The 12,255-nt window shown below is 51.4% G+C and overlaps 1 pseudogene; it reads left to right on the top strand.

The window, feature by feature from the left end:
• Positions 1-3,405: 3,405 nt before the first annotated feature.
• Positions 3,406-9,180, top strand: LOC124084127 (major facilitator superfamily domain-containing protein 1-like; annotated as a pseudogene).
• The last annotated feature ends 3,075 nt before the right edge of the window (positions 9,181-12,255 follow it).

Genomic DNA, 12,255 nt, shown 5'->3' with positions numbered 1-12,255 from the left:
TTTTTATTAATTTTACTTGCTAATGTACCATTTATTTATTTATTTATATGCGGTGCTGAGGACCAAACTCAGTGCCTCACACATGCCAGGCAAGTGCTCTGCCACTGAGCCTAGGGTCAGGGTATTTTGAATCCTGAATGGTGAGGACACTCCTACCTTTAAGCATAAGCTAATTCCATTGTGAATGCCATTGCTGTCTAAGCCATCAGAACATAATTGGAAGACTTTCTGTAAAACACAAGACTTGGGCTTCTATAGTCTCAGCTATTGAGTAGGCTGAAGTCAGAGGATCCCTTATACCCAAGAGTTCAAGGCCAGCCTAGCAACGTAGCCTGTCATGCTTCCTGCTCCCTGCTGGCCACTCAATGGATTATAAGTTCATCTGTCACCTCAGAAGTCTTCCCTGGCCCCCTGATCCTAATGGGTGCCACACCCACCCACGTTATGTACCTTTCACATTTGAAGATACTTGCTCTCATTTATTATAGAGTTTCGTGATGTTGTGCCCTGCCCATCCCTCTGTGAATGAATGGATAGGCAAACAACCTTCCACAGGGAGTATTGTCCTCCATTTTACAGGTAGGAAACCACCACCCCAAGGAAGGTGAGAGTCCAGGATCTCAGCAGACAGTGGTAAAGGTGGGTTTGATCCTAGACCCAACAGACTTCACATATCATCCACAGTTGCTATTCCCAGCACCATGGGAAGTTGGCCGTGGTCACTGGGCAGATTAGGGCCCCAGGGATCTTCTCGGTGTCCTTGCCCCAGTGGGAAAGGAGCAGAAGGCTGGTGCCCACATCAGGCCTTCCCTCCTGGCTTCTCTTGAGAACCTGAACTCAGGACAGCTGGGATTCCCAGTTTTCTCCTCAGCACTGGACCAGCTGGTATCTTATATAGTCCCCCGTAGAGTCCTCCTGTGGCCACTGTGAATGAAGCCTTGTGGCATGGAACTGGGGTCACAGAGAGTTCATTTTGTATGAAACACAGGAATTGACAACTCCTAGGAGGTTTCAGAAATACCCACAGGAAACCCTGCTGGGCCGGGGGCTGTCCATGGTGCTGAAACGGACTGGTCCTACACTGTTCATATGGCAATGAAGATCAAGTGCAATAAAACAGATCACAGGGGTTGGGAGTATAGCTCAGTGGTTGGACTCATGCTCAGTATACAGGAGGCCCTGAGCTCAGTCCCCAGCACCAGAAAATATTTCAGATGCAGCTCCCTCATCACACCAGCTGCATTTCTTGTCACACCAGCTATATTTCTCATACTCAGGAGTTATGTGGGGTTGATAACACTTTATCAGACAACACCACTCCAGATGTTTCCGTTCTCTCAGAACATTCAGAACTGCTACGGTAGTTCCATCGGTGTGTGTATGTATACCAGACACTCAGATCTCTATAAAAAAAATTTGTTCTCTGGAAGGCACAAGTGTCCAAATCCCTATGTGCCACTCACTGGCAGCAAGTTTTGATTTCATTTCTCTGTGTGTTTTCGAGCCTGTAAAAGAGGGTGATGATGGTGCCTCACTTTTGGGTGGTCGGGGGTATCCGGAGAGGTGCTTACTGAGTGGTACTCAGGAAAGGTGAGCCAGTGGAAGCATCTCCCCATACCTTGCTAACAACGCCAAACTTGCCATACCACAACCCATGGTCCCCACATTAAGAAACAGAACTTGAGAGGCACATGGCCTGGGGGCACTGAAAGTGGCAGCACAGCAGGGTGCTGAGATGGCATGGCTTAGGCGGCCTGCACCGTAAAGTGTTTGTGTATTCTCTTCCACAGTTTTAAATGGAGTGATGCCGTCGCTCCTCCTGGGAGCTGACAAACAGCATGTCACTCCTCCTGCCCTGAATGTCCTCAAGGAAGCTGCTGCCCACATCTGGGCTATGGCACTGCTCGTGACACTCAGCAGAGGGCAGGTCTAGAGCTGCTAGCTTCTGCTGTACACAGAAGCTGCTGGGACCCCTGCACAAGGCCCAGGTGGGTTCCACACCCCCTAGAGTTAGGGGACGTAGGTCACCCCGTCACTATTCATACAGATGCCTTCACCGGAGGACAGAGTCCTCCCATCCACACCTGGATGCTGTCCTCACAGGCCTCGCCATCTTGGCTGGAAGTCTGGTCCTGGGGAGGGGTGGACGCCAGGGGGCCTCACTTCCCTGCAGAAGCCTGGCCAGGCCAGTGTCTCACTCTCATGGCTGTGTTTCCTTTCTACTAAGGGGGTCTGGTGGCATCTCCTTGCTCAGGGGCAGAATGAGAGTCAAGAAAACTGACAACTGGGGCTGGATGTAACTCAGTGGCCAAGGGCTTGCCTGGCATTTGCAAAGCCCTGGGTTTGACTCCCAGTTCCACAAATGACAAAAAGAAGAACCCCACATGGCTGGGGATGTGGCTCAAGCGGTAGCGCGCTTGCCTGGCATGCGTGCGGCCCGGGTTCGATCCTCAGCACCACATACAAACAAAGATGTTGTGTTCGCCGAAAACTAAAAAATAAATATTAAAAAATTCTCTCTCTCTCTCTCTCTCTCTCTCTCTCTCTCTCTCTCTCTCTCTCTCTCTCTCTTTAAAAAAAAAAAAAAAGAAGAACCCCACAAAAAAAATAAGAGTAAAAAAAAAAACAGAAAGTTGATAACTGTAAGGCACTCATGCTGGGGACATGAGTAAATGTTGGGGGGCGTGGTTCAGTGGAGCCCCAAAGGGTGAGCAGGAGGGAGCAGGCCCAAAGCAGGGATGGAGGGGAAAAGAGGTCACTATCAAGGAGAGGGCCTGAAGACTGGGGGCCTCTGGATGAGGACTCTAGGTTGGGTCTTGGGCCTGAGGGCAGGTCTGAGCTGGACTCCCTCATTCCCTCTCCATCCCTGCTCCCACAGCTCTCCCATCTCAGGGAAGCTTCGAGAAGGACAGGCCAGAAGCCTCAGACACCACTTTCTTGGCAGGCGAGGGTTTCCCCTGACGTCAGAATTGGACATGCACATTTACTTCCTTCCCCTTTCCCCTGCTCTTCTACCAGGCAGCTCTGCCGGGTGCTCACATCCTGGAGCAGGGATGAGAACATGGGTGCAGGGAGACGTGGAGCTCAGGAGCTCTTTGGGACCAGGCTGCTTATCAGCCAGCATCCCAGAACAGGGCCTGGCACACGTGCTCAGACCCCAGGAGACACTGCTTCATGAAGGAACAAGGGTGTCCCCGAGCCAGTGTCTGCCTGCAGGTGGCATCCAGGTGGAGCCAGGAGCTGTGGGTGTGGTGATGAAAAGCCACGGAGCTGGAGGTAGAGCTCACAGGTCAAGCACTTGCCCAGCCTGGGTGAGGCTCTGGGTTCCTTCCACAGCATCCCAGAACCCACCCACCCACCTTGGGATTCTGAAGTCACTGCTGCCGCTTGTCAGGCCTCTCCTCCATGGGTCTCAAGGGAGACCCCACACAGGCAGAGGGACTGTGTTCTTATGACCCCATCGATGCCCCCAACCATGTGTCCTATCTGAACTGGGCCTGGGTGACTCCCCACCCAGAGTCTGTGGTGGCAGGAAAGACCAAGTTGGAGGCATTTGATGGCACATGGCCAGACACCATCCAGGCCTCCAGACCTCCTCTGCCAGTCCTGAAGGAACCAGGTATCACACAGGTGTGGCATGATCACTTTGGAGGGGAGTGCTGGTGCAGGCCATCCAGCTGTCCCCTGGGGTCTACAGAGCTGGCACTTAGGGAAGGTGCTGAGGAGTCTCCACGGCATAGCTCAGGCCACTACAACAAAATGACACAGACTAGGAGGCTCAAAAGCACTTGTTTCTCCCAGTTCTGAATGCGGGAAGTCCAAGACGGTGGTGTCAGCAGGGCTTGGTTCCAGTCAGGCTGCTTTCTGGGTCCTGGTGTGGCATAGTGCTGTGGTCTGGGGGAATTGGGGGTTGGATTTACTTACTCTTCTTATGAGGGTATCAATCCCTACCCACCTCATCTGACTAATAGTACACCTAAAGCCTCACTCCAAATACTGTCACATTGAGGACAGAACTTTACCACGTGAATATTGTAGGACCCAGAGAGTGGCCCTGGCACCCAGCACAACACTGGTACCATCGGCACTTGACCCAGGCCACTCAGAGGGAGGCCCTCCTGCTGACAACAGTGCATTTTCGACACCACTGCATCCTGCCATCCCTGGGTACAGCCTTGGTCGGACTTGGCCTGTGACTGGACCAACAGGTGCCACATCTCAGAATCCAGGGACATCGGCAGATGTGCTCATGGACTTCACACAGGAGGGGCGGGGGTTCTGGGCCCAGTACAGAGGACCCTTTACCGATCAGTGATACTGAGGAACTCTAGCAATCTGTGTCCCTGAGAGAGGCCTCCCCATTTCTCATCGTCACTCACCAACCCCCAGGTATGTCCCTGCTCTGACCCATGCTTCCCAGCCCCATCCACCTGGGCCGACTGCTGCCCAGCCCTTATCACCAGGGAGAGGACTTTCCCGTGCCTCATCACGTACAGAGCGGCATTCAGCCCCGTCAGGGCCCTGCTGATGTGGGCAACAGCTCAACATTTCTTCCTCCTTCTCAACACTGGCAGGACTTCCTGATTCCAACCAGACATGGTCTCCAAGCAGGAACAGTGGGAAGTCCCTTGGACTATCCAGTGAGTGAAGTAAGGATCTCTTAAAGGTTCCTGGTGCAGGGAGGTGCAGGACTTATTGAAGGTAAAGAGGCAGTTGGTTAAAGAGCCCACAAGCAAATCCCATGTGCGTTAATCAGTCATCCCAGCCCCCGACGACCACTGACCTATGGACTTGCCTGGACATTTCCTATAAGTGGAATTTATGTAACTTAACCTATACAAATACAGATAAGCTTATTTTACTTACAAATGCAGTACATGGTCCTGTGTGGCTTTCCTGAGCACGATGTTTTCAAGATTCATCTGTAGCACAGCAAGTATCCTTCACCCTTCCTTTTGGCTGAATCATAGTCCATTGTGTAGCTAGATCGTATTTTGTTTCTCTGTTGGTCAGTTGATGGACAGTGGGGCATTTTCCACCTTTGCCTCCTGGAACGTGCTGCTCTGAACACCTGCATACAAGTTTTTGCTGAACTGTTTTCCACTCTCAAGTATGTGCTAAGGAGCAGAATGGCTGGACCATGTGATAACCGTATATTTAATCTTGAGGAAACACCACCCTCTTTTCCACAGTGGCTACATCATTTTACATCCCTCTACCAGGGTATGAGCGTTCTGATTTCTCCACATTCTCCCAACACTTTTTTTTTTTCTTTTTGTGGTGCTGGGTATCAAACCCAAGGCCTCGTGAATGTTAGGCAGGTTCTCCACCACCGAGCTGCATGCTCTGCCTGCTCATCATACTACATTTCTCCTTTGTGTTACTGCCATCCTCGTGGGTTTACATAGATATTATTTTCACAGCTGAGAATGTCAGGTCCATTTGCAGAACGAACCAAACCCCCAGTGTTGGACATTCCGGGGCCCGTAGAGGTGTGTCATCTGCAAGTCCTCCTCCCAACTGTGAGGTGCATGATGTGCCCTCCGAGGAGCTTCCAGGCTGTGTCCCTAGCTGTGCCCAGGAGGCACGTCTTTCCCTCTGCCGCACCACGTCATGCAAGCTCTGCTCCCGACTCGGGCAGTCCAGGAGGAAGACCCCCATTTGGGGATAGTTTTCTTCTCAGGCCTGACCCCGAAGAGGGCAGGACCTGGCTCAAGGGCAAAAGCTGAATACCATGATTGGTCAGTCGTCTGGTGGTTTGGGGACAGGCACCAAGCTGTTTGCTGGCTTTTGAGTGAGGATAATGGAGAAGGGTTTTCCATGAGCCCTCAGGTGATCATATTCCCCAAAAAAAGGAAAATAATGATGTGCACCTGGGCAGGTCTGTCTACGATGAAATGTGCTTGCTCAAGCCTCAGCCCACCCTGCTTCCCTGCATTCAGGGCCTGTCACTTGAGCCTTTCTTGCTTCCTATGAGGACAGGGTGTATTAGCTCCCATCAGCTGGGTTTCCTAACACAACAGAATGGATTCTTTCACAGAACTTGGAGGCTTGATATCCAAGATCCTGACAACTGGGCTGAAATCAAGATGTTGTCAGGACTGGGCCTGGTGGCACATGCCTGTAATCCCAGCCACTTGGAAGGCTGAGGCAGAAGGCTGCCAAGTTTGAGCTGAGCCTCAGCAACACAGCAAGACCTGACCAACTTAGTGAGACCCTGTCTCAAAATAGAAAGAGCTAGGGCTGTGGCTCAGTGGTAAAGCACCCCGGGTTCAATCCCCAGGACCAAAATAAACAGATAAAACACTGGTGGGCTGCACCACCTCCAGATTCTCAGGGAGAGCTGCACCTTGCCTTTGTCAACCTGGGGCTGCTGCCACTCCTGGAATCATGGCCACATCACTCCAATTTTTGCCTCTGTCTTCACATGGGTCTGTTCTCTGTGTGTGTCTTGAAACTCTCTGCTTCTCTCTTATGGGGGGACATGTGACTTAATCCCACCTGGGCCTCAAAATAAATTCCCCTTCTCAGTATACTTAATCACTTTTAAAATACCATATAAGGCAATTGTAGTAGGTTGAATATTTCCCAAAACTTCCAGTCTACTTGACTTCAGAATGAAATTACCTGGAAATTAAGTCTTTGCAAATTGAGGACCTCAGGAGGAGTCGTCCTGGATTTATGGTGGGCCCTAAATCCCTTAACTAGTATCTTTATTTATTTATTTTTAATATTTATTTTTTAGTTTTCAGTGGACACATCTTTATTTTTATGTGGTGATGGGGATCGAACCCAGCGCCCTGCACATGCCAGGTGAGCGCGCTACCGCTTGAGCCACATCCCCAGACCCTTAACTAGTATCTTTAAAAGAAGAGAGAGGAGGGAGTAGCAGTGACGGGGGAGGAGGACAGGAGTCACCCACACCTCGCAGTGCCCACGGCCCTGCGGGCTGCCAGCACTGTGCTACCCAGGCCGCCTGGCGCACCGGCTGCTGGCACTGCTGTTCATGTGCCTGCTGAGCTTCAGAAGCTATTTCTGCTATGACAGTCCTGCTGCCCCACAGACCCAGATTAAGGGGGATATGAGGTGAATACCACATGATTCATACTGCTGAATGCCTAGTTGTCTTGGCCCAAAGTAATTGCCTGTTCCTTGAGTGGTTTTTTGGATATACCGAGTATTTAGAATACAATGGGACACAATTATTTTTGGCTGCTTTGTTTGCACAGGGCAGGTGTTTTTTGCTGTAGGTGCCATATTTAATGCTTTTTGGCTGATGGACTTTGAAGGTTTGTTTGGGATTGGCAGAAAGTCCGTAGCAGTTGCCCAGAATACTTTTGCTGTGAATTGGTTTAAAGGTAAAGAATTAAAAGTGGTATGTGGACTCCAGCTGAGCATGGCTAGAATTGGAAGTCCAGTGAACATGCATGTCAAAGGTGGCGGTATGCTAAGACGGAAGCTTCGCTGCATTCTGCTGGCCACACACCCGTGAGGTCACACTTAAGGTTGGGGGTATAATGTGTACTCTTTCGTTAATCTGTGTGTTGGCCCTTGCTTACTTGGATCACAGAACAAAGAGAATCTTTCGTTAAACAACTCTCTCTCTCTCTCTCTCTCTCTCTCTCTCTCTCACACACACACACACACACACACACAAAGTAAAAGCAGGCAAAGTTATTAAATTAGCTGATATAAAGGCTGATACTTATTATCTGTGTCTGCTGTTACATCACTGTGTTCTGTTTTATTAGAATGGGGAAAGTTTTCTTCAAAGAATTTGGACTTTCTTCCCAGGCAGCAGGTACAGTTAACAGTGTTGTGTATTTCATATGGGCTCATGTCCCCAGTATTGGGACTCCTGGATGAAACAGGGAAGGACATTGCTGTGTGCTGTGTGCAGTAGCCACCACTCATGTGTCACCACACAGCTCTTGGATGGCTGTCTCTCCTGGAACTCGTCTTGTTGTTGCCTGTGCACTGCAGCCAGTGGTGGCATTTACAGTCCCTAACCCTCATGGCTTCAGCAGTCCATCTGGACTCTCACCTTGGTGGTCATTTCTATTACTGCTGGGTACTCAGCATGTTTGCTTTTAGAAGTTTCCTTCATTGCCTGTGTTTGTCACTTTTATCTGTGGTCTGTCTTTATTTGGTGAATCATGCCTGAGATGAAAACCCTAATTTTTCTGTAAGACAAAGGGAAGAAATGAAATTTTCTCTGAATGAGAAGTATAAGTGACTGTCCTAAGAATGGACGACACATACCACAGATTTGAAAACCTCAATTTTTTTAAATTTAATGTTTATTAGGAAAAATAATGAAGTGGAATGGCATATTTATATTTCAGATTTACCTATTTCAAAGTGGGTTTGTGAGGACTGTCTTAGCCTGTGCTTTTTGTATTGTATGGCTGAGGAATTCTTCTTTAGAATATGCTGATCAACAGTGAACAATTAGTGATGGCTCTGGAGCATCTAGATGATCTTCAGGAAGGACAGTAAATAATGGAAACATCTATCTTATTCTTCCCATCCATCCATCTATGTATCTATGTATGTACGTATCTGTCCATCCATCCATCCATCCATCCATCCTACTATTTCACTGGGGGTTTAACCCAGAGGTGCTTGACCACTGGGCTACATACCCAACCCTTTTTATTTTTGATACAGGGTCTCACTAAATTGCTTAGGACCTAGCTAATTTGCTGAGGCTGGCTTTGAACTTGCAAGCCTCCTGCCTCAGCCTCCCAAGTTACCCTGTACCACCACACCTGGCCCCTGTAGTAAAATTTCCCTATAATTTTTTTCTTACAGACCTGCTAATAAAAAGTTCTGCAATTTATGATAATTGTCTGTCTAAATGGATAAATAAAAACACTGCAAAAGGGAAAAGAGAGTAATGGGAGAGGACACAGAGATACACAGAAAGAAGGCCACATGAAGACAGGCAGAGATCGGAGTGATATGTCTGCCAGCCAAGGAATGCCGGCAGCTAGGGGAGAGGCATAAACAGCTTCTCTTGCAGAGCCTCCAAGGAGGACCAGCACTACTGACCTTTTATTTCAGGCTTTTGTCCTCCAGAGCCATGAAAGAGGAGATTTCAATGGTGTTAAGCTATCGGGTTGTGGTAGGTAGTGAGGACAGCCTCAGCAAATTAGTGCAGTAATAGTCACAAGTTTTGAGAATAAGAAAGTCACTGTATCTTTGGGGCAGAAGGCTGGCAAGTGTGAGCTGTCAGTCATACAGGGCCTCATGCCTCAGCACCACTGCTTACCAGCTGGATGATAGCAGGCATGTTGCCTACCTTTCCTGAGGTCCAGCTCCCCTAAAATGTCTTGTTTTTTGAAGCTGTGGTGTGGCCACCCTGAAAGCAGTTGGTGCACATTTGCTAAGAGCCAGGGGCTGCTCTGGTGAGGGTACCTGACAGGGGTGCCTCTCCATGGCAAGACCTGAAGCAAGGTTGGCCTTGGCTGGCATCGGGGAACTTAGGTTTCCAGACAGATGCTCACCATCCCTTAACTGATGGGTACCCCCAACTGCAGGGCGCCTACCAGGCCAGCCTGATGAAAACCCCAAGCACTGATGTCTACGAGGTGCCCCTGGCAGCTTCCCACATGTGCAGATCCACTTCTGGAAGCGCGGTGCATCGCGTACGAGTCCCCTGGCAAGGACTCTTCACCCGCTGCACGCTTTGCCCTTGCTGGTTTTGCTCACGCCTTTCACCACAGTCAGTCACAGCTGCAGTATAGCTCTGGCCTGGACCCTGCTGAGTCTTCTTACTCATCCACCCAACTTTGGGAAGGGACTCCACCTGCGCCTTTCCCCGACTGCGGGAGCCCCTTCTTAAAGGCACAGGTACACTCTGACCTGGCCACCACTCTTTCTGTTGCCTCATCGGATGGCTGCCGCTCGGTCCCTCCCCACCTAGAGCCATGCACATCCAAGTGGAGGCATCAGACTCAGAGCTGGGGAACCAAGCTGCTGCAAGGCGGCCTCTGAGGAAGGTGTTCTAACTTGGGTGCAGATGCTGGTGGGATTTCTGGCATAATATTGCTGTTTTTTATTTTTTGGTACCAAGGGCAATTAACCATTAGCCACATCCCCAGCCCTTTTTAAAATTTTATTTTGATACAGGGTCTCACTAAGTTGCTGAGGCTGACTTGAACCTGTGATCTTCCTGCCTCAGTCTGCTGAGTCGCTGGGATGACAGGAAGGTGCCACCGCACCCCGTTGGCACGGCAGTGTGAGAGCAGTCCTGGGGCAAGGAGGGCAGGGAGTAAGAAAACTTCGCCAAGCTCTGACACTCACCCAGGAAGAGAGGAGTCTGGAGTAGGCCCCTGCAGGCAGTTCCTCTGGCAGCCATTTCTCACTGAGCACAAGCGTACCCCCAGGGCATGAGTGCCCTCAAATTCTCAAGAGGGACTCACCTGCGTTTCAGTGCTAGATCAGGGCTGTCCCTGTCGAGGGGAGCGTGCTCATGGGGACGCCTACAACTGTTTCCCAGACCTTAGTCAGCTGCAGGGAATCTGCAAAGTGGCAGCACACCTGCAGGTGTTCAGTGGGAAGATCCTTTTGCAGAACAGGTGCCTCGTGAGCCGTGGGTGGGTTCCCACAGGAAGGAAGCCCAGTGTGCGGGAGGAGTGTGGGAAAGCCTTGGACAGAGCACCATGTCATTCAGCACTAGAGAGTCCACACCGTGAGAAGCAGATGTCTGCCAGGAGCGTGGACATGCCTTCAGCAAGGACTCATCCCTCCTCACACATGCGGAGTAAAGCCCTGTGTGTGGCCACAAGCACTGCCTCGAGAGCTCATCCCTTGCCAAACTAGTGGTGCACACTGGTGAGAATCCAGGGCCAGGGCACCCTCCTGCAGCACCAATGAGTCCACCCTGGGGGGAAGCTCTCTGCCTGCCTGAGTGTGGCAGAGCCTGCACAGACTCCTCGGCCCTCCTTGCCCCCCAGAGTCGGCTCCTCGGCCCTCCTTGCCCACCAGAGCCCGCTCCTCGGCCCTCCTTGCCCATCAGAGCCCGCTCCTCGGCCTTCCTTGCCCACCACAGGCCACACCCAAAAAGGCCCTATGAGTGTCACATGTGCTGCAGAGCGTCCAGCCTAAGCTCCTCCCTGGCTTCGCTTGTGTGCTGCCACACTGCAGAGAAGCCTCTGTGTGTCAGGAGTGTGGAAGGCCTCCAGCCACAGCTCAGTGCCCTCACCAAGCCCCCGTGCACACACAGGCCAGTAACCCTCTGTGTGTGGAGAATGAGTGAAGGCCTCCAGCCACAGCTCAGTGCCCTCACCAAGCCCCCGTGGACACACAGGCCAGTAACCCTCTGTGTGTGGAGAATGAGTGAAGGCCTCCAGCCACAGCTCAGTGCCCTCACTAAGCCCCCGTGGACACACAGGCCAGTAACCCTCTGTGTGGAGAATGCGTGAAGGCCTCCAGCCACAGCTCAGTGCCCTCACCAAGCCCCCGTGGACACACAGGCCAGTAACCCTCTGTGTGTGGAGAATGAGTGAAGGCCTCCAGCCACAGCTCAGTGCCCTCACCAAGCCCCCGTGGACACACAGGCCAGTAACCCTCTGTGTGTGGAGAATGAGTGAAGGCCTCCAGCCACAGCTCAGTGCCCTCACTAAGCCCCCGTGGACACACAGGCCAGTAACCCTCTGTGTGGAGAATGCGTGAAGGCCTCCAGCCACAGCTCAGTGCCCTCACCAAGCCCCCGTGGACACACAGGCCAGTAACCCTCTGTGTGTGGAGAATGCGTGAAGGCCTCCAGCCACAGCTCAGTGCCCTCACCAAGCCCCCGTGGACACACAGGCCAGTAGCCCTCTGTGTGTGGAGAATGAGTGAAGGCCTCCAGCCACAGCTCCTACCTGACCCAGCCCCTCAAGGTCCTCAGTGGTGAGAAGCCTCACATGTGCAGCAAGTGCAGGAAGCCATTTAGTAACTTCTCGACTGTGCTCCTACACCAGCAGGTACACAAGGTGAGCATCCTCATGGGTGTGGAAAATGCAGGAAGACCTTTAGCCAGAGCAAGTTCCTCACGAAGCATGAGTGGGTACACACTGGGGAGAAGCCCTTTGTGGGAACTGCAGGTGAGCCTTCCTACAAAGCACACTGCTCGTCCTCCAGAGGACGCACACTGGGGAGAAGTCTGCCTCCAGGTGTCACACCTCACTGCTCATTACCGTGCACACTGGGAGTGGCCCTACACATGCAACTCGTGTGGCAAAACCTTTAGCCACAGCACACTCCTAA

This window comes from Marmota monax, unplaced genomic scaffold, assembly GCF_021218885.2.
Source record: "Marmota monax isolate L192 unplaced genomic scaffold, Marmota_monax_Labrador192_F-V1.1 WCK01_AAM20220418_F8-fsc00215, whole genome shotgun sequence".
NCBI classification, from domain to species: domain Eukaryota; kingdom Metazoa; phylum Chordata; class Mammalia; order Rodentia; family Sciuridae; genus Marmota; species Marmota monax.
This window is presented reverse-complemented; position numbering and strand designations above follow the sequence as displayed.